At 39.9% G+C, this 19,092-nt stretch overlaps 1 pseudogene; it reads left to right on the forward strand.

Moving 5' to 3' along the window:
* On the forward strand, positions 1 to 311 carry LOC110145717 (ubiquitin-related modifier 1 pseudogene; annotated as a pseudogene).
* Positions 312 to 19,092: the final 18,781 nt, after the last annotated feature.

Here is a 19,092-nt window from a genome sequence, read left to right on the forward strand (position 1 = left end):
ATGGCAGCACCCTTGTCAGTGGAGGTGGAGTTTGGAGGCAGTGCGGAGCTCCTGTTCAACAGTGTGGAGAAGCATCAAGTCACCTTACCTGGACAGGAGGCACCCTGGGACAGCCGGAACCTCCTTATCTGGATCAAGAAGAATTTGCTAAAAGAGCAGAGTGGCCAGAGCTGTTTTTCCAAGGCAACAGCTATTCATCCCTGCAGGCAGGGCTTCTGGTGCTGATTAACGATGCCGACTGGGAACTGCTGGACTACCAGCTTGAGGACCAGAACAGCGTCCTCGTCATCTCTACGCTGCATGGCGGCTAAGGGCCACTGTCTGTGTCTGGGCCCCCTGGGGGTGGGGAGAACAGAACGATCAGCCGTCCCCTGGGGCCCTACATCCAGGTCTCCCTGTCCCCCTTGGCTGCCTTCCCACTCTGTCCCCTGAGCTCCCTCCAGGCAGGGAAAAGAGTCCAGGTGCTGAAAATGAGCAAGGGAAGGCAGGCCGGCTGGCAGGTGCCTGGGCCGGGCACTCCTTCTCCCAGCAGCTAAGGTGGGGGTGGGTGGCCCGGGGACCCAGCTGCTTCCCCGCTTATGTGTCACTGAATTACTGTTGATAAGGCACGGCGGCTCCTGGGCCATGGTGCCTTCCTGGGGAAGATGAATGAACCTCAATAGCAGATGGCAGGCCCCTCCTTTCTCAAAAACTGGAAACTGAAGCCTCCGTCTCAGTTTCCCCGTCTGGACAGCAGAGGTCTCTGCCTGTCCCCCACTGATATTGTTATGGAACCCCGGCTGGGGTCCCTTATTCAGTGCTGACCACCCCCCAAGCACGCACACGGCAGCTGCTCCTCCAACAACACCCCTCCTCCTGCTCCACCATCCACAGCCCTTAGCCTGGCCAGCCTCTCCACACGTGGGCCACCAGATGTGCTCCCGAAATCCTCCCCCTGGCAAAAGGCTGCCTACATGCAGCTCATTCCACTGGGGATAGAGAGCAGGAGGGTGTACATCTAGACCTTGAACTGGCAAATGGAGATGTGAGGTGGGGGAATTCAGTTGTGCCTCAGTTTCCACCCCAAATTTTTATAGTATCTGAAAACTGAGGGGGCTTCCCATGGCTCAGGCAGTAAAGAATCTGCCTGCAATGCAGGAGACGTGAGTTTGATCCCTGGGTCAGGAAGATCCCCTGGAGAAGGGAATGGCTACCACTCCAGTATTCTTGCCTGGAGAATTCCTTGGCCAGAGGAGCCTAGCAGGCTATAGTCTGTGGGATTGCAAAGAGTCGGACATGACTGAGTGACTTAACACACACAGGAGAGATGGGATAGTGATGACATACAAATTCTCACCTCACTTTCATATATAATGAGTTTTATGCATGTTACCCAATAGATCTGGATTCAAGATTCAAATCAAATGCTGTCACAAAGTGATTGGGAAGAGATTTGCAGCCAAGCATTTTAATAACCCATACCAGTCTGTTTAGTGATGCTTTCATCCTCCACCTTCACCACAAAGTGCTAATAAATGGGAGAATAGAGAGCACATGGCCCCTATTACTCCCAAACAGATCTCACTTTGGGTTTCTTTAACCCAGTGGCAGTCCCATCCTCAGAGTCCAGACGCCTGGATCAACTCTGATTCTCCTCTGCCTTCCCTTTCTCTCTCCTCATTCCAGTTAGTGGCCATGCTCTGTGCCTTCTACCCAAGCCATGTTTCTGGCATGAATCTTCTGTTTGCTTTCATATCCCTTCACCTGACTTAACTGTAGTGTTACAGTGTTAGTCGCTCAGTCGTGCCCGACTCTTTGCGACCCCATGCATTCAGCCCACCAGGCTCCTCTGTCCATGGGATCTTCCAGGCAAGAATACTGGAGTGGGTTGCCATTTCCTTCTCCAGGGGATCTTCCCAACCCAGGGGTCGAACCCGGGTCTCCTGCACTACAGGCAGATTCTTTATCAACTGAGCTACAAGGGAAGCCAACTTAACTATGATGCTCCCATTGAATGTCCCTAGCTTTTGCTTCACTCTCTACAGAACTAATGTTATGCATTATGACCACAGTGATATATAACCCTAGCTTTTTAAAGAGGCAGGTAAGTAATACCCTGGAAGTCCGGCAGTTAAGACTCTGCTTCCATTTCAGGGCACATGGGCTTGATCCCTAGTCAGGGAGCTAAGATTTCAAGTGCCACACAACACAGTCAAAAAAAAAAAAAAAAAATACTGGAATTGCCAATCAAAATAAAAAGGGGAAGACCCAAATAATTGTATAAAAAAAATAAGAAACTAAAGAAACAGGTAAATTTACTTTACATCTCTCTTATAGCAGAAAGTGGAGCAGTTGCTCACCAATTTACAAACTTGAGACTGAAGTAAAGTAAAAAAAAAAAAAATAAACTCCAAGTCTGTTTCCCTGCATCAGTAGCACTCTATGAAACCAACTCCTTGGACCAACTTAAGTATAGAAACCTAGAGCGTAAAAGGCAAGCTTAAAGCAGTAATTAGTATGGGTGCTAATCAGAGGATGTCTGCCTTGCTCAGTCTGAAATACACCCTAAGAAATATTGAAAGGAAGGAATATGAAGAGTGCATCTCAACACCCTCCTCTTGATCTATAGCAGCTCAGTGATTTCATGTCTCTGCATCTCCTTGGATAACCTTATGGAAAACCCAACAAGAAGCCAACAGAAAATGAGTAATGGTGTGGTGACTCAGACAAGAACAAGATGTCTCCGAATGAAAGAAAACAGTGTGTTCCAACCACAGGAAATCAGAAGCAGGAATCATCATAAGAGCCAAAAGGCAGACTTGAGGCAGCACATCTGCCAACCACAAAAAACTTTCCCCAGGTTGCAACTGGATTAAACTAGTGGCTGTCCTGAGTAAAGACTCCAGTGTCAAAAGTATGCTACCTTCTCTGATCCCTTAAATATGGTTTCCTTTTGATATATTGTTTAAAAATCCCTTTGTGGCAGGCATTTCCTAAAGCTCTGCTATGTGAGAGGATTATCTATCCATTGCAGGAGGGTCTGTAAATTCACAATAGCTTTTCTGCTATTGGGATGGACTTGTGGTACATCATGCTGACTTCCAACTCACTATCTCTATTTCTCTTCTTGCTTATTAACACAATCCACATCTTAGAGGGCCTACTAATATTCCCAGAAAAAACTTACACAGGTATCCCTGGCTTTTCAAAAGTTTGGTTTACCCCACTTTGCTTTCACAAAAGACCTATGTTAGTACGTATTTTCACTGACCAAAAGAAATCCCAAGAGGATTTTGCTTTTATGGGAAAAGGCAAAAGATGAAAATAGCATTCAGTGTTTATTTTGCAGCAGCTGTTATAGAGACAGAGAGCACCCGACCCACGAGAGTGGCCCCACCAAGCTCCTTCCCCGGAAACTACACTCAACATCTCAGCATCAAGCCACCGTAGCTTTGAACTCTGTGAGCATCTGTGCTTTCTCCCCACTTATTTTGTGTATCTGTTAGCAAGGTGTGTCCTCAGATAACTCTTTATTTGCTTCATGCCATTTCAGCTTACCAAAACATTTCATAGAAACACTGTACTTTAAGGAAGCAGGGGAAACCTATATTTCTTGGCTTTCCTTGCAAGTAGGTAATGGCAGCCACCATAATATGGTTCTGGTCAATCAAGTGTAAGCTGAAGTCATTGGGTGGAGCTCCCAGGAAAACCTGTCAAAGAATCATCTGACATACACCTTTGCGCTCTTTCTCAGTTTTTATTTCCCATTCCTGAAATGTGGACAACAGCTAGAGCCATCATCTTGCAACCATGAAAGAAAGGCAGGAGAATAATAGAGACTTCAACCCCAACAGCCTCAAGCTACTGAACAAACACCAGCAGCCATCTATCTCTGGGTTTCTTGTTACATGAGAAAATAAAACACTATTTAATTAATTAATAACATTCTGCTTACCGTTAAATGCACTTAAACAGAAAAATACTGACACAGTAGCTTAAATGGGAAATAACAAGATTAATTAATATTCCATCCATGATCTGTGATGGATCCTTCCTTTTGTATGTATGTCTGTGTGTCTGTGTGTGTTGTACACTCATATCTACAGTAAGCTATGTTAACTCTCAGATGATGTTATGGACTGAATGTTTATGTTCCCTCAAAATTCATAAGTTGAAGCCCTGCCCTCCCAATGTGTTGGCATTTGGAGACTGGGCTTTTAGGAGGTAATTAGGGTGAGAAGGATACAGAGTTGACCGTGAATCCAGGACATCCAACTCTGACATGAGTTCTATCCATTATCTTGGGAAATTTTACTTAATACTAAATTTCAGTTTCCCTCACTATAAAATAGGAATATTTGGCATTACCTATTAAATGCAATGTTTATAAATCTTTAAAGCAGGGCTGGGAAAACAGTAAACATGCAATAATAGCTCCTGTTATTAATAATCATGATGATGATGATGCCCTTAATGGGGTAACATTTCCTAAACTCATCATAACCAGCAATGGAAATGACACTCTGGGAGACAATGAGTGGTGGTCATGTTTTAAATTTTTTATCAAAAGACGGTGGTTAAAGCCTTGGATTTTGGAGTCAGACCTAGAGTCAACGCATCTTCAACACCAATATATACTATGAAATTAAGCAGGTTCTTACTTCTCTAGTAATAATTCTATACTAATAATACTACTGTAGGTTGAGGGGAAGGTTAGATGAGCATATATATAAAGGACTTAATGTGCATAAGAAACCAAACCCATGGCACTAGCATCAGATTTTGAATAATTTGGTAAACTCATGATACATTATAGAACCCCACATCACTCCATTTTCCTCCACCTGCTATTTCAACGTTAGCTCAGATTGTTAAAATCCAGCAATCCTTTGGTCAAGTTCCCCAAATGTAGCTCATTAAAATTACCTAGCAAATATAATCTTATTCAATGACAGATTCTCAACAACAAAAAGACTTAGAATACTGAAATTAACTGATCAAGCTCCAAAGAATTAAGCAATAGGGCTTTTTTAACCAAATTCTTTTCTTCATTTATTTTCTAGTTGGAATATAATTGCTTTATAATGTCGTGTTAGTCTCTGCTATAGAGCAGGGCAAATCAGCTGTCACTATACACGTGTACCCTCCCTCTTGAGTCTCCCTTCCGTCTTCCCCATCTCATCCCTCTAGGTCATCACAGCACCGAGCTGAGCTCCCTGTTCTATGCAGCAGCTTCCTACTAGCTAGCTATTTTACACATGGGACTGAATATACGTCAATGCTACTCTCTCAAGAGAATTAAGTAATAATAGATTCTTAATTTTTACTATAAATAGAGCCTGGTGGAATTAGGTGCATCAAAAAATTCATTCTGCTTCTTATTTAGATGTATCTAAAAATCAGGGAAAATTGAAAGGCAATACCTCTTGTTGAGATAATGAGACAAGCAAAACACTACCGACTGATAAAATTTAAGGCAAATTATCCAAATTGAATGAATTAAATTCAAAATAATTTAGGTGTATAAATGGGATAGCTTCTAGAGACAATACTTCAACCACACTTTCCATGTTGCTTTTGTAGATCAAGACAAGCGACCTATAGCTTTAGCTTATTGGCACAAAGGGAGCTCTTCTGGAATCTCCAAAAATATTTATCTGATGGGTTTTCAGAAGTAACATTACATCTAAGCTAGAAGCACTGATTAAAGAATGGGACTTTGACCTGTTTAAGGTGTTATGATTTTTTAATTTCATAGAATAAAAAAAAGCATGCAGAATAAGTTAGCGTATCATAAACTATGGCCCTCCCGCCACATACGGAAGCAAGCTGTTGTTACTATACCATGGAGGTCCTGTTTGGTAGAAACAAAATTACTTTGTATATAACTCCTCCCTTTTCTAGGGCTCCAGAGAGATGAGGATTCTTTTTACTAAACAGGTTCTGACATTTCCACTTATGACACAGTGCATTGATTATGCAATAGTATCTCTAATATCGAAGTTAGTCTACCTTTGTTTTTGCTTCTGAATGGTTGTGTTTATTTTTTCACCCCAACCCAGGACAACAAACCCTCTGGATGTAGATCACTCAGTTCTTTTTGAGTCTGTAGATTCAAAGAAAGAGAAAGGACTTACTGTTTAGTATATCTTCAGGTTAAACTTTTGAGTATCTTAATTAGGACATTTATTTTAGCATTGGATTATTTGGCAACCAATTTTTAAATGATGGTTAAAGCGCTAGGTTTAAACAGGCAAAATTGAATCTTCATGTCTTTTTGGATGTCATCTTTGCAAGTAACTTGAATTAAGATTTTAAATTTAAATACATATGTGGGAATGAGACTTAGCATCTCTATGTAGAAAGAAATGGCTACACACTAAATAATTTTGAAACGATTCTTAACTGTGTTCACTGTACTGACTCACAAGAGCACAGGGAATATATTTCACTCTTCATTTTGCTTCTCATGGCTGAATGTAGTCTACTTTTTATAGTAGGCATAAAGGCTTAAAATAAATATCATCCTTTCCTGTTGAAACCAATAATATAGCTGTCACTTCCAATCTAAATTTATAAACAAAAGTGTCAATTACCTTAAAAGAAGGAAGGATATTCATAGATGTTTACAAATAACACCAATCCATTTTACTTTGCTCTATGAACCGACTTGATTTACTAGGCAATCTAATCTCAGGTTGTATCAGAACCATTACATAAACTGTTGGATTCACTCAGAAAGAAAATGAAGGATTAACACTTTTATTTAAAAATTAAGAATTTCATAATGCAGAGGCACATTAAACTAAGCACGGGGCCCTATTGAGCACATGGCCCTAAGCAAATGCACAGTTCACACATCCCTGAAGCCAACCCTGGAGGGCATCTGTTCAGTTCAGTCCCTCAGTCATATCCGACTACTTGCAACCTCATGGACTGCAGAATACCAAGCCTCCCTGACCATCGCCAGCTCCCAGAACTTACTCAAACTCATGTACATTGAGTCAAGATGCCATCTAACCATCTCACCCTCTGTCATTCCCTCCTCCTCCCACCTTCAATCTTTCCCAGCATCACAGTCTTTTCTAGTGAGTCATTCTTCACATCAGGTAGCCAGAGTATTGGAGTTTCAGCTTCAGCATCAGTCCTTCCAATGAATATTCAGGACTGATTTCCTTTATATGGACTGGTTGGATCTCCTTGCAGTCCAAGGGACTCTCAGGAGCCTTCTCCAACACCACAGTTCAAAAGCATCAATTTTTCAATTCACAGTTTTCTTTAGAGTCCAACTCTCACATCTGTACATGACTACTGGAAAAACAATAGCTTTGACTAGAGAGACCTTTGTTGGCAAAGTAATGTCTCTGCTCTTTAATATGCTGTCTAGGTTGATCATATCGTTCCTTCTAAGGAGCAAGTGTCTTTTAATTTCATGGCTGCAGTCACCATCTACAGTGATTTTGGAGCCCCCCAAAATAAAGTCTGTCACTGTTTCCCATTGTTTCCTCATCTATCTGCCATGAACTGATGTGACCAAATGCCATGATCTTACTTTTCTCAATGTTGGGTTTGAAGCCAACTTTTTCACTCTCCTCTTTCACTTTCATCAAGAGGCTTTTTAGTTCCTCTTCACTTTCTGCTATAAGGGTGGTGTCATCTGCATATCTAAGGTCATTGATATTTCTCCTGGCAATCTTGATTCCAACTTGTGCTTCATCCAGCCCAGCATTTAGCATGATGTACTCTGCATATAAGTTAAATAAGCAGAGTGACAATATATAGCTTTGACTGTCCCGATTTGGAACCAGTCTATTGTTCCATGTCTAGTTCTCACTGTTGCTTCTTGACCTGCGTAAAGATTTCTCAGGAGGGAGGTCAGGTGGCCTGGTATTCCCACTTCTTTAAGAATTTTCCACAGTTTGTTGTAATCCATACATTCAAAGGCTTTGGAGTAGTCAATAAAGCAGAAGTAGATGCTTTTCTGGAACTCTCTTACTTTCTTGATGATCCAGCAGATGCTGGCAATTTCATCTCTGGTTCCTCTGCCTTTTCTAAATCCAGCTTGAACATCTGGAATTTCATGATTCACATACTGTTGAAACCTGCATTGGAGAATTTTGAGCATTGCTTTGAACATTAGCGTGTGAGATGATTGTAACTGTGTGGTATTTTGAACATTCTTTGGCATTGCCTTTCTTTGGGATTGGAATGAAAACCGATCTTTTCCAGTCCTGTGGCCATGGCTGAGTTTTCCAAATTTGCTGACATATTGAGTGCAGCACTTTCACAGTGTCATCTTTTAGGATTTGAAATAGTTCAACTGGAATTCATCACCTCCACTAGCCTGTTTGTAGTGATGTTTCCTAAGGCCCACTTGACTTCACATTTCAGGATGTCTGGACCTAGGTGAATGATCACACCATTGTGATTATCTGGGTCATGAAGATCTTTTTTGTACAGTTCTTCTGTGTGTTCTTGCCACCTCTTAATATCTTCTGCTTCTTTACGTCCATACCATTTCTGTCCTTTATTGAGCCCATCTTTGCATGAAATGTTCTCTTGGTATCTCTAATTTTCTTGAAGAGATCTCTAGTCTTTCCCATTCTATTGTTTTCCTCTATTTCCACTGATCACTGAGGAAGGCTTTCTTATCTCTCCTTGCTATTCTTTGGAACTCTGCATTCAAATGGGTATATCTTTCCTTTCCTCATTTGTTTTTTGCTTCTCTTCTTTTCACAGATATTTGTAACACCTCCTCAGACAGCCATTTTGCTCTTTTGCACTCCTTTTTCTTGGGGATGGTCTTGATCCCTGTCTCCAGTACAATGTCACAAATCTCCGTCCATAGTTCTTCAGGCACTCTGTCTATCAGATCTAGTCCCTTAAATCTATTTCTCACTTCCACTGTATAATCATAAGGGACTTGATTTAGGTCATACCCGAATGGTTTAGTGGTTTTTCCCACGTTCTTCAATTGAAGTCTGAATTTGGCAATAAGGAGTTCATGATCTGAGCCACAGTCAGCTCCCAGTCTTGTTTTTGCTGACTGTATAGAGCTTCTCCATCTTTGGCTGCAAAGAATACAATCAATCTGATTTCAGTGTTGGCCATCTGGTGATGTCCGTGTGTAGAGGCTTCTCTTGTGTTGTTGGAAGAGGGTGTTTGCTATGACCAGTGCGTTCTCTTGGCAAAACTCTGTTAGCCTTTGCCCTGCTTCATTCCGTACTCCAAGGCCAAATTTGCCTGTTACTCCAGGTGTTTCCTGACTTCCTACTTTTGCATTCCAGTCCCCTACATGAAAAGGACATCTTTTTTGGGTGTTAGTTCTAAAAGGTCTTGTAGATCTTCATAGAACCGTTCAACTTCAGCTTCTTCAGCATTACTGATTGGGGCATAGACTTGGATTACTGTGATATTGAATGGTTTGCCTTGGAAACAGAGATCATTCTGTCATTTTTGAGATTGCATCCAAGTACTGCATTTTTGACTGTTTTGTTGGCCATGTTGGCTACTCCATTTCTTCTAAAGGATTCCTGGCCACAGTAGTAGATATAATGGTCATCTGAGTTAAATTCACCCATTTCAGTCCATTTTAGTTCACTGATTCCTAGAATGTCGAAGTTCACTCTTGTCATCTCCTGTTTGACCACTTCCAATTTGCCTTGATTCATTGGCGTAACATTCCAAGTTCCTATGCAATATTGCTCTTTATAGCAATATTGTATATGTGTGCTTACTATACAAGAAAATGAAATGCTATCCTTTGCCTTTGAAAGCCCTTTGACAAAGGAAATGGATATTGTATATCATGTCCAATATCAAATTACCCAGATACTTTAAAGTTGACAGAGGGATCTACATCAGAACTTGGAGGTCAGATATCACCACAGCTCATGACCTCTTTCTGCACTCATTTGTATTTGCCTAATCTCTCACATATTCTCTTTGCCAAGTCCCTCTACATCCCCACCATGAATTTGCATCAGGATGTAAATATGCCTTCACACAGTTCAGTTCAGTTCAGTTCAGTTGCTCAGCCTTGTCTGACTCTTTGCAACTCCACAAACTGCACCACACCAGGGCTCCCTGTCCCTCACCAGTTCCTAGAGTTTACCCAAACTCATGTCCATTGAGTGGGTGATGCCATCAATCTCATCCCCTGTCGTCCCCTTCTCCTCCTGCCCTCAATCTTTCCCAGCATCAGGGTCTTTTCAAATAAGTCAGCTCTTCACATCAAGGGGCAAAGTATTGGAGTTTCAGTTTCAACATCAGTCCTTCCAATGAATATTCAGAACTGATTTCCTTTAGGATGGACTGGTTGGATCTCCTTGCAGTCCAAGGGACTCTCAAGCATCTTCTCCAACACCACAGTTCAAAACCATCAATTCTTCAGCACTCAGCTTTGTTTATAGTCCAACTCTCACATCCATACATGACTACTGGAAAACCATAGCCTTAACTTCACACAGTATCTATGTGCAAATAGTCTTATCAGGTCAAAAGTCACAGGAAAATTCCACACATTCATGACACTGATTACTCTGTCTTCAGTGAGCAAATATCTAGCCTTGTTGGATTTGAACACAAGGAGAAAAAGTTCTTGGTATTTTGTTTGTTTTGCTTGTTTTTTGCTTTTTTATGATTAACAAGACCATAGGGAATTATGTAGCAGTGAGGCAATCCTACTGAATGTCTCAGCAACTGCTTTGGCTAAGAGTGCTACTCCTGGAAAACAAGGAGCCATATTCCCCCATACAAAAGTTGGGTGAGTGTATAATGTAAAATTAAAAAGAGATGAAAACAAGACTTCCCTGGTGGTCCAGTGGTTAAGACTCTGTGCTTCTAATTCAGAGGCCACAGGTTTGGTCCATAATTGGGCAACTAAGGCCCCACATGCCATGTGACATGGTCAAATAGAGAAAGAGAGAGAAAAGAACAAAGGAGGGGAGGGGAGGGAAGTGTTGAGAATTTGGGATTTGCAAATATAAGCTATTATATACAGAATAGATAAATAACAACATACTATTGTATAGCACAAGGAACTATATTCCACATCCTGTGATAAACTATAGTGGAAGAGAATATGAAAAAAAAATATATATATATATATACATATATATAATTGAGTCATTTTGTAGAAATAATGCAACACTGCAAATCAACTATACTTCAATAAAAAAATATTTTTTAAAAAGATGAATACAGATGGTGAAGAATAGGCTAAGTATAAAATACTTGTTTCCAAGTATAAAATCAGTGAGAAGGCTGAAGAGAACAAAGAGCATTCACAGTCTGGGGACATGGCTTGATGAAGATCTAGATAAACCAGAGGAGTACTGTTTTTACCGTAAGCCAATTAGAAATCTCAGGATTAAGAACTGAATCTTAAAATACAAATGGTTCTTTTTTTTATTATTATTAGTTGGAGGCTAATTGCTTTACAATATTGTAGTGGTTTTTGTCATACATTGACATGAATCAGCCATGGATATACATGTATTCCCCATCCCAATCCCCCCTCCCACCTCCCTCTCCACCCGATCCCTCTGGGTCTTCCCAGTGCACCAGGTCCGAGCACTTGTCTCATGCATCCAACCTGGGCTGGTGATCTGTTTCACCCTAGATAATATACATGTTTCGACGCTGTTCTCTTGAAACATCCCACCCTCGCCTTCTCCCACAGAGTCCAAAAGTCTGTTCTATACATCTGTGTCTCTTTTTCTGTTTTGCATATAGGGTTATCGTTACCATCTTTCTAAATTCCATATATATGTGTTAGTATACTGTAATGGTCTTTATCTTTCTGGCTTACTTCACTCTGTATAATGGGCTCCAGTTTCATCCATCTCATTAGAACTGATTCAAATGAATTCTTTTTAATGGCTGAGTAATATTCCATGGTGTATATGTACCACAGCTAATGTTCATCGCAGCACTGTTTATAATAGCCAGGACATGGAAGCAACCTAGATGCCCATCAGCAGACGAATGGATAACAAATGGTTCTTAAACATTTAACAGATGATTAACCTGAATCATAAAAAGGAAAATGAAAATCAAAATTGCATTGAGATACCATATCGCACCTACTAGACCAGATAAATCCAAGAGTTTGAGAGAACATTCTGCTGGTAAAGCTGTGGGGAAACAGGCACTTTCATACCATTTCAATGGAAGAGTCTTGCAGTAAATACAGTGCCTATGGAGGGCTATTTGATTACAGCTAGAAAAATTACAAATTTACACCCTTTCACCTAACAATCCCACTTCTAGGGATTTCTTCTCAGATATATTTGCATACATTAAAAATGACATGCACAAGGATATTTATTACAACATAGTTATAATAGCAAAAAATAAGAAGCAATACATACAACTATATTTAGGAGACTAGCTAAATAAATTAAACTACACCAGTAAAATGGAATGTTCACCAGCTGAACAAAAGAAATAAGACATATTCTATCAATAGAAAAGAGACTTTTATGTACCAAGAGTGTTCCAATGTGCTCCTCAATTGTACCAATGGGGGAAGGAGGGGTAAGATATTTGTCTTTATGTTCGCAGGGAAATTTCCTGGAAGGAGATCTAGAAAATCTAATAAAAGGTAATAAGAATAGTTATCTATGGGAAAAGATTGAAGGCAGGAGGAGAAGGGGACAACAGAGGACGAGATGGTTGGATGGCATCACCGACTCAATGGACATGAGTTTGAGCAAACTTCAGGAGATTGTGAAGGACAGGGAAGCCTGGCATGCTGCAGTCCATGGAGTTGCAAAGAATTAGAGACAACTTAGTGACTGTATGACAACGAAAGTGGGGTAGGGGAAGAGTGGGAACTGGGCAACCAGAAGGCAGGAGTGGGAGGGAGAAATTTTGTGTGTAAGCTTGTAGCATTTGAATTTTCAGTTCAGTCACTTAGTCGTGTCTGACTCTGCGACCCCATGGAAATAAAAATCAAAATTTGTATTTTAAGGCACATGACTATATTTCCTATTTGTTAAATTAGAAATTTAAATAAATGAATGCATGACCAAAAAAAGAGAAAGATTAAAATACAGTAAGATAGTAAGATCCAACCTCTTCATACATGGGAAAAACTAAAGCCAAAGTGAGTGAAAATAACAGCTGCAAATCCAAAGACAGTAGCAGAGCCTTTATCAGAACTATGGATAATCAGAGGATGCTTCTGGAATAAGGCATGGTAAGATGTTTGTCTCTGAGTTATTAGAGGTTATTAGAGGTACCACCAGGTACACAAATCTATAAATGTAGCCATCAATATTTCTCATCTCTAAATCTCTTGATAGTAGAGAAAATTCTATATTTTTAAATTGCTAGCCACGTGTCATCAATATTTTTAATAGGAAATAAAATTGCTAAAAGGCATGGAAGGTAGCAGATAAGAAGACCCAGGGATGAATAAGAAAACAAAGCAAGAAGCTGAGTACTGGCAAACTGGGTACCAAAGTCAATTTAGAAGCAATAAAAGCCTGTGTCAAGACCTGGAGAAGATTCCCCATCATGAAGCACGCTGCTAGCATGGGGCGGGAAGGGCCTATAAGAGCAGGCCTTGCCTTTGGTGGAGACTTTCACAAACAGTCTCACTTGGCACACTCCTCTCCTCCATCCTTCCCCTGGCCTGTATGCATTTTCTACTATTATTTATGCCAGAGTCTCCTTCTTCTGCCACATTGGGAAGTCAGTGGTAATGTTTTCATCGATTTCCATGTGCCTCACTGTACCTTGTGGCCAGCACACTACCTTAAACATACCAGAGTCCTAGATTTTTAGAACATTGGAAACAGAAGATTTAGAAAATATCTAGTCCAATTTCTTAACTCATTTTAAAGCGAAAAATTCATATTCAAATGAATAGCTATACAGAATCTTGAATATATGAAGCAGATTTTTGTAAAAAGAGATGTTTTGGCTGAAGAGGAAACAAAGGCAGGGAGAGCAGTCAGTAATCTCTTTGCTTCTTGCAGCACCTCAGCAATCACAATTTGGAAACCACAGATGCAGAGCAGAAGCTTCGTTTCCTAAGTGGAGACATTCCTTTAAAGCTTTACACACCAAACCAACACATTCAAGGCACGGCTGGTGACCTGCACATGTTGGGATCCCCGTATCCCCCCAGCCTACAGGGATATCAGTTCTATCCAGGTGAATAGGGTGAGGATGGGGGAGAACAGAATCTGTGTGGGCTAGGGAAACACACACCTTCTTCTTTCCTATAACACATGCTTGGAGGAGACTCTCATTATGGATAGGAAAAAGTATCCATTTGTCTGGTTCTGCTAGTCTAGAGTCTTTCTGGAATAAGTTAAGTAGCTTCCCTCTGTTAGGAAAAATGGGCTGGGTCAGGGAGAGCATCGAGGTACTGGGTTGTTCACCAATGGCCATTCAAGGGCCCCTTCTTGTTGACCAGATTCATGCCAAAGCTGTTAACAGACGGCCTACGGGCTAGTCTGAGAGACAGGTTTATGATTGTTTGGGTTTGATGGGGAGCCACACGTAAGTTTAATCCTTTAGTGTGTTGTGTGCAATGACCACACCTAGCAATGTTTGGAAGTAGGAGAGAGATTAAGAATAAATAAATGATTTCAAGGAGGGACAGGTGCTCTGAAGAAAATAGAAGGATGATATTTCAGACGAATGAGGGTGGTTATGTTACAATAACAAACAGCCCTCCAAATCTCAGTATTCCAAAACAAGACAGTTGGAGCTTTTTCTTACACCCTATGTCGGGGGCTCTGCTTCATGCTTTGCTCGGAGATAACACCATGGCTGATGAGACTCAATCATCATATCTTTTTAACTATATCCAGTTGCCTAAAACTTACCCTAGAGGTCTGCCGGCCTGTAAGAATGTCAGGAAAGCACCATCTTCCCGTGCGTCCCAGAGGAGAGGAAAACCAGGAGCAGACAGTACGGCGGTGAGGCGGAACGCAGGGCTGCATAGGGTGATCCAGCAAAGGCCTTCTAAGGAGATGACAGCTGAACTGAGATCTGAATGATGAGGATGAACCCTCCCAGTGAAAGCAACAGGAGAGGCCTTACAGAAGGAATGGCAGATGCAAAGGTCCTTAGGCCAAAACCAGTGTAGAAGGAAATAAATGAAGGTCACCATGACCAGAGTCTGTGAGGCCAAATGACTAAAAGCCTTAAGGATTCTGATTTTAAAAATTTAGATTTTATCCAGAGTGTGCCCCACACTCAAATTAACTAATGTTTCCTCTTTTTAATGTAAGTAAAAAGCCATCCTTATTTTACATTAAAAACAAAAATTCACATTTTGCTTTTCCATTTATGTTTCTCAGGCTAAACTAAGCTTTTACCTTTTTCATATTCACCTCAGGTTCACCTTTTTCTAACCATTTGAAATACCACAGAACATCGTGACAGGATTTACAGTGTTTCCTGGAACTTTTTACCTCAGTTCTGCACTTTCTCAGGCCTCACTTCAGTCTTGATCAGCAACCAGATCTGTGCTCTTAGCTGCTGACAGAACACACATTCTCTGAAAAGGCAAGAAGCAAGGAAGTTAGAATTCTGAGAAAAAAAAATTTTTTTAAGATTTATTTTCTTAGTAGAGAAATCTCTCTTCTCTATTAGAGCCTAGTATTTTAGAACCCAACCAAATATAGAAAGCCTTTACTTCCTATGGAAAATTATCTAGACTGATGGATATTCTGCAATTTATGGTGTTTCCAGAGTAGCTTTCCAGAAAAGGCGATCTGAGACCTTTATCTTCCACACCGCTAATGTTTAATGAAAACCTCTCAGGTCCAAAACATTATTTCCTGCTCACCAACAAGGATACATATTTAATAAAACCAGGCAAATCTCCCTGGGCCTCAGGTTTCTTATCTACAAAAGAGGCATAATCAGTAAATCAGTAATAGAGCAAAGCCAAATATTAAGATGACAGAGCCGTTCTGTGTGAGCTCACCCCGCCTCCCACTTTGGCCATGCCGGCTGTCTCACGCAGGCACCAGGCATTTTGTCAGTGGTCCGGTGGAGAAGCGAGCTCAGCCGTGTGGCCCGCATAACAGTAGCTTTTATACATTGCTTGGGGAAACCCATTAACAAGAATGTGCATGCATGCTGTTGCTTCAGTCATGTCTGACTCTTTGCAACTCTATGGACTATAGCCTGCCAGGCTCCTCTGTCCATAGGATTCTCCAGGCAAGAATAGTGGAGTGGGTTGTCATGCCCTCCGTCAGAGGATCTTCCCCTAACAAACAAGAATAACCAGTGACTATTGGTGTCAAATTTCCCTGAGCTGTTCACCCAATTAATATACTGCTAAATAGCAAGATTTTTTAACAGACAAGTTTTCTAGGGTGTCCCTAACATTTGTCCTATAGAAAAGGAAAATCATTCAATATGTAAACTTTGGAGTCAGGTAATCAGGTATCCGGGATTGGGTGGCTCTAGTGGTAAAGAACCCGCCTGTAAATGCAAGAGACACAGAAGTTACGGGTTCCATCCCAGGGTTGGGACGATACCCTGGAGGATGGCAGGCAACCCACTCCTGGAGAACCCCATAGACAGAAAAGCTTGGCGGGCTATAGTCCATAGGGTTGCAAAGAGTCAGACATGACTAAAGTGACTTAACACGCATACGGTCAGGTATCCAATCACATCACAGCCACTTACTATTGATCAAACTCTCTATGCTTCATTTTCCCTTGTTTAAAAATGGGGAAACAGATTGCTTCATCAGATTATTGTAAGAATTATGACATATTGCATGTAAATCTGTCAGCATAGTATGTGATCCAAGGTAAGTCTCAGTAAACACTAACTTGCATCATCATCATTATCATCAACCTTGATGAGTGAAGAGTCATTATTTTAAAATGTTTCACATGCTTTGGGGATATCAACTATTCCATTTCTAGCCATCAAGCTTGAACATTTACAAATCATTCCAAACGGTAGACTCAAACTAGAGAAGAAAGAAACTTCCTTCAGATACCCAGTCTTCACTATGAGGAATTTATTTCTCAGATATGCTTTTTAGATTTTGCTCCTCTCATTTATCCATTTGCTTGTTTTCCTTTCTTTCACGCCACAACCCTTGATACCTGATGTTTGTTAGGAAACAACTCTAAGCCTTCCTTTCTACTAACTGAAAACAGTTCTTTCAGCATTGTATAATGCACGGAAACTGAAGGTAGGTTTTAGATTCAAGATAATTCTATCTTATGCTATGATGAAGATTAAATAATATATTGTGAAAGCATGTGTAAACAGTAAGGTTTTATTCAAATGTTAGCCATTATTATATTAACTATTTCCTTATATTCCTCAAATATTATAAAACTTTGTCACTCAAACTGTAAAATTAACTGGGTTAACTAGTTAGACTAGTTTTAAGTGAGGTCAATTGTGGGTTGTATTCTGTTCCAGCATCACAAGAACTGCCTTTGGAACAAGTCATAGAAACCAGGAGATGAGCAACCAGGTGCAGATGACAGCTAAAGAGCAGAAATGCATAATTTACTTCCAGTAATCTTTCCCCACCATATTAAATCCATAAAATGCATAAATCTACAGTAGATAGATGCCAGTATGGCTTCTCTGGCTCAGTAGACAATGATCTCATAATTAGTAGCTTGTTTAGGTAAAATCAATTCTAAAGACACACAATTTTGTCTAAAAAATAAATGTGCTTTTACCTGAATTTTAACTAAAATATTTTTTCCCAGAAAATAATGTTTATGTTTGTAAAACCCCAGCTTACTAGGCATTCTTCAGTATTCTTCATCTGACAGTGTTTCACACTCAATGTGTGACATAAAGAAAAAAGTGAAGGTGCAGAGCTTATGTGAGCCTGTCTTACTGTTTCCTTGTTTTCCTTCCATTGCAAACACCTTATTTCAGGCTCCTGTCATATCAAGAGTGGGTTAATTGAAAAGCCTTCTAACCAGATTCCATGCCTATATGTAAAAGCACACAGTACCTTCCCTCACACAACTCCATCCAACTTCCACATTCATTTGCTAAAACACTACCTTATATGTTGGTTCATTCTTCTTGCCTCCAAAATAGCCAATATACTAAAAGTATATACCATATATACATAATTTGAATTTTAAAAGTAAACATTTTATAAATCAAAATTCTAAAAAATAGTAAAGCATATCAGCTCTTTGAAACAATCATATTTGATGTTTCTATTACTTTGAAGAAGTTATATAGAGAAAACACTAAATTAAGAACTTTATGTTTATAATAAAAATGACCTAAGAAATAAAATGGATCTGAATATTTTCAACAAATATTATTTTCAGAGGGCCCCAAACTATAGTATATAATAGTTCATATATTATACAAAATGGTGAGAAAATCCATTAATGTTCTAATAGATGAATTGGCAGGACACAATCAGATAATCCATACAAGAAGAAATACAATTTGCAAATAAATAAATGGAGGAAATGCTTAACAAAGCTAGTAGTAAAAAATAAATACAAATTAAACAATGATGCTGATAGAAAATTGATGGAAAGCATGGGTTCACAATCAAACCTTATGTCAAGTCCTAGCTTGGCCACCTACCAGCTCTAAGAGCCTCACAAAGTATTTCTATCTCTGTTTTGGTTCCCTTGTTATCATAATCATTTCACATGTTTGTTTGCAGGATTGAACAAAATAATCTTAGCAAAGCATCTGATAATATCCTAACACAAAGAAAGTGCTTAATAAATTGTTGTTGTCAATATGATGTTTAGTGCCACATAATACCTAAGAAATTAATGCTTACACTTGTTCAGTATTGCCAAGGTAGTAGTCATTAATAGTGTCTTTTTAAACTGGCCTAGTTTTTGCAAAGTTTACATTATGAAAATGTTTGTAGACATTTTGTGACTATATCCTAGGATAATATAATAAGGAAAACATTGAGTTAGTCATCAGAGAACTTTTCATAATGTTAAAGCAATAGCAAAAATATTTGGGATTCCAAAAATGTATATTAAACTGGACACCAGTGGAAAATTGTGAAGTCACTAATGACATGGTTGAAATGATATTTAATGAGATTGCTGTTGTTCAGTTGCTAATAAAAGTAGATGATTGTGTGGTTGCAGTATGTGTTCA

The sequence above is a fragment of the Odocoileus virginianus genome, chromosome 25 (assembly GCF_023699985.2).
Source record: "Odocoileus virginianus isolate 20LAN1187 ecotype Illinois chromosome 25, Ovbor_1.2, whole genome shotgun sequence".
NCBI lineage: Eukaryota > Metazoa > Chordata > Mammalia > Artiodactyla > Cervidae > Odocoileus > Odocoileus virginianus.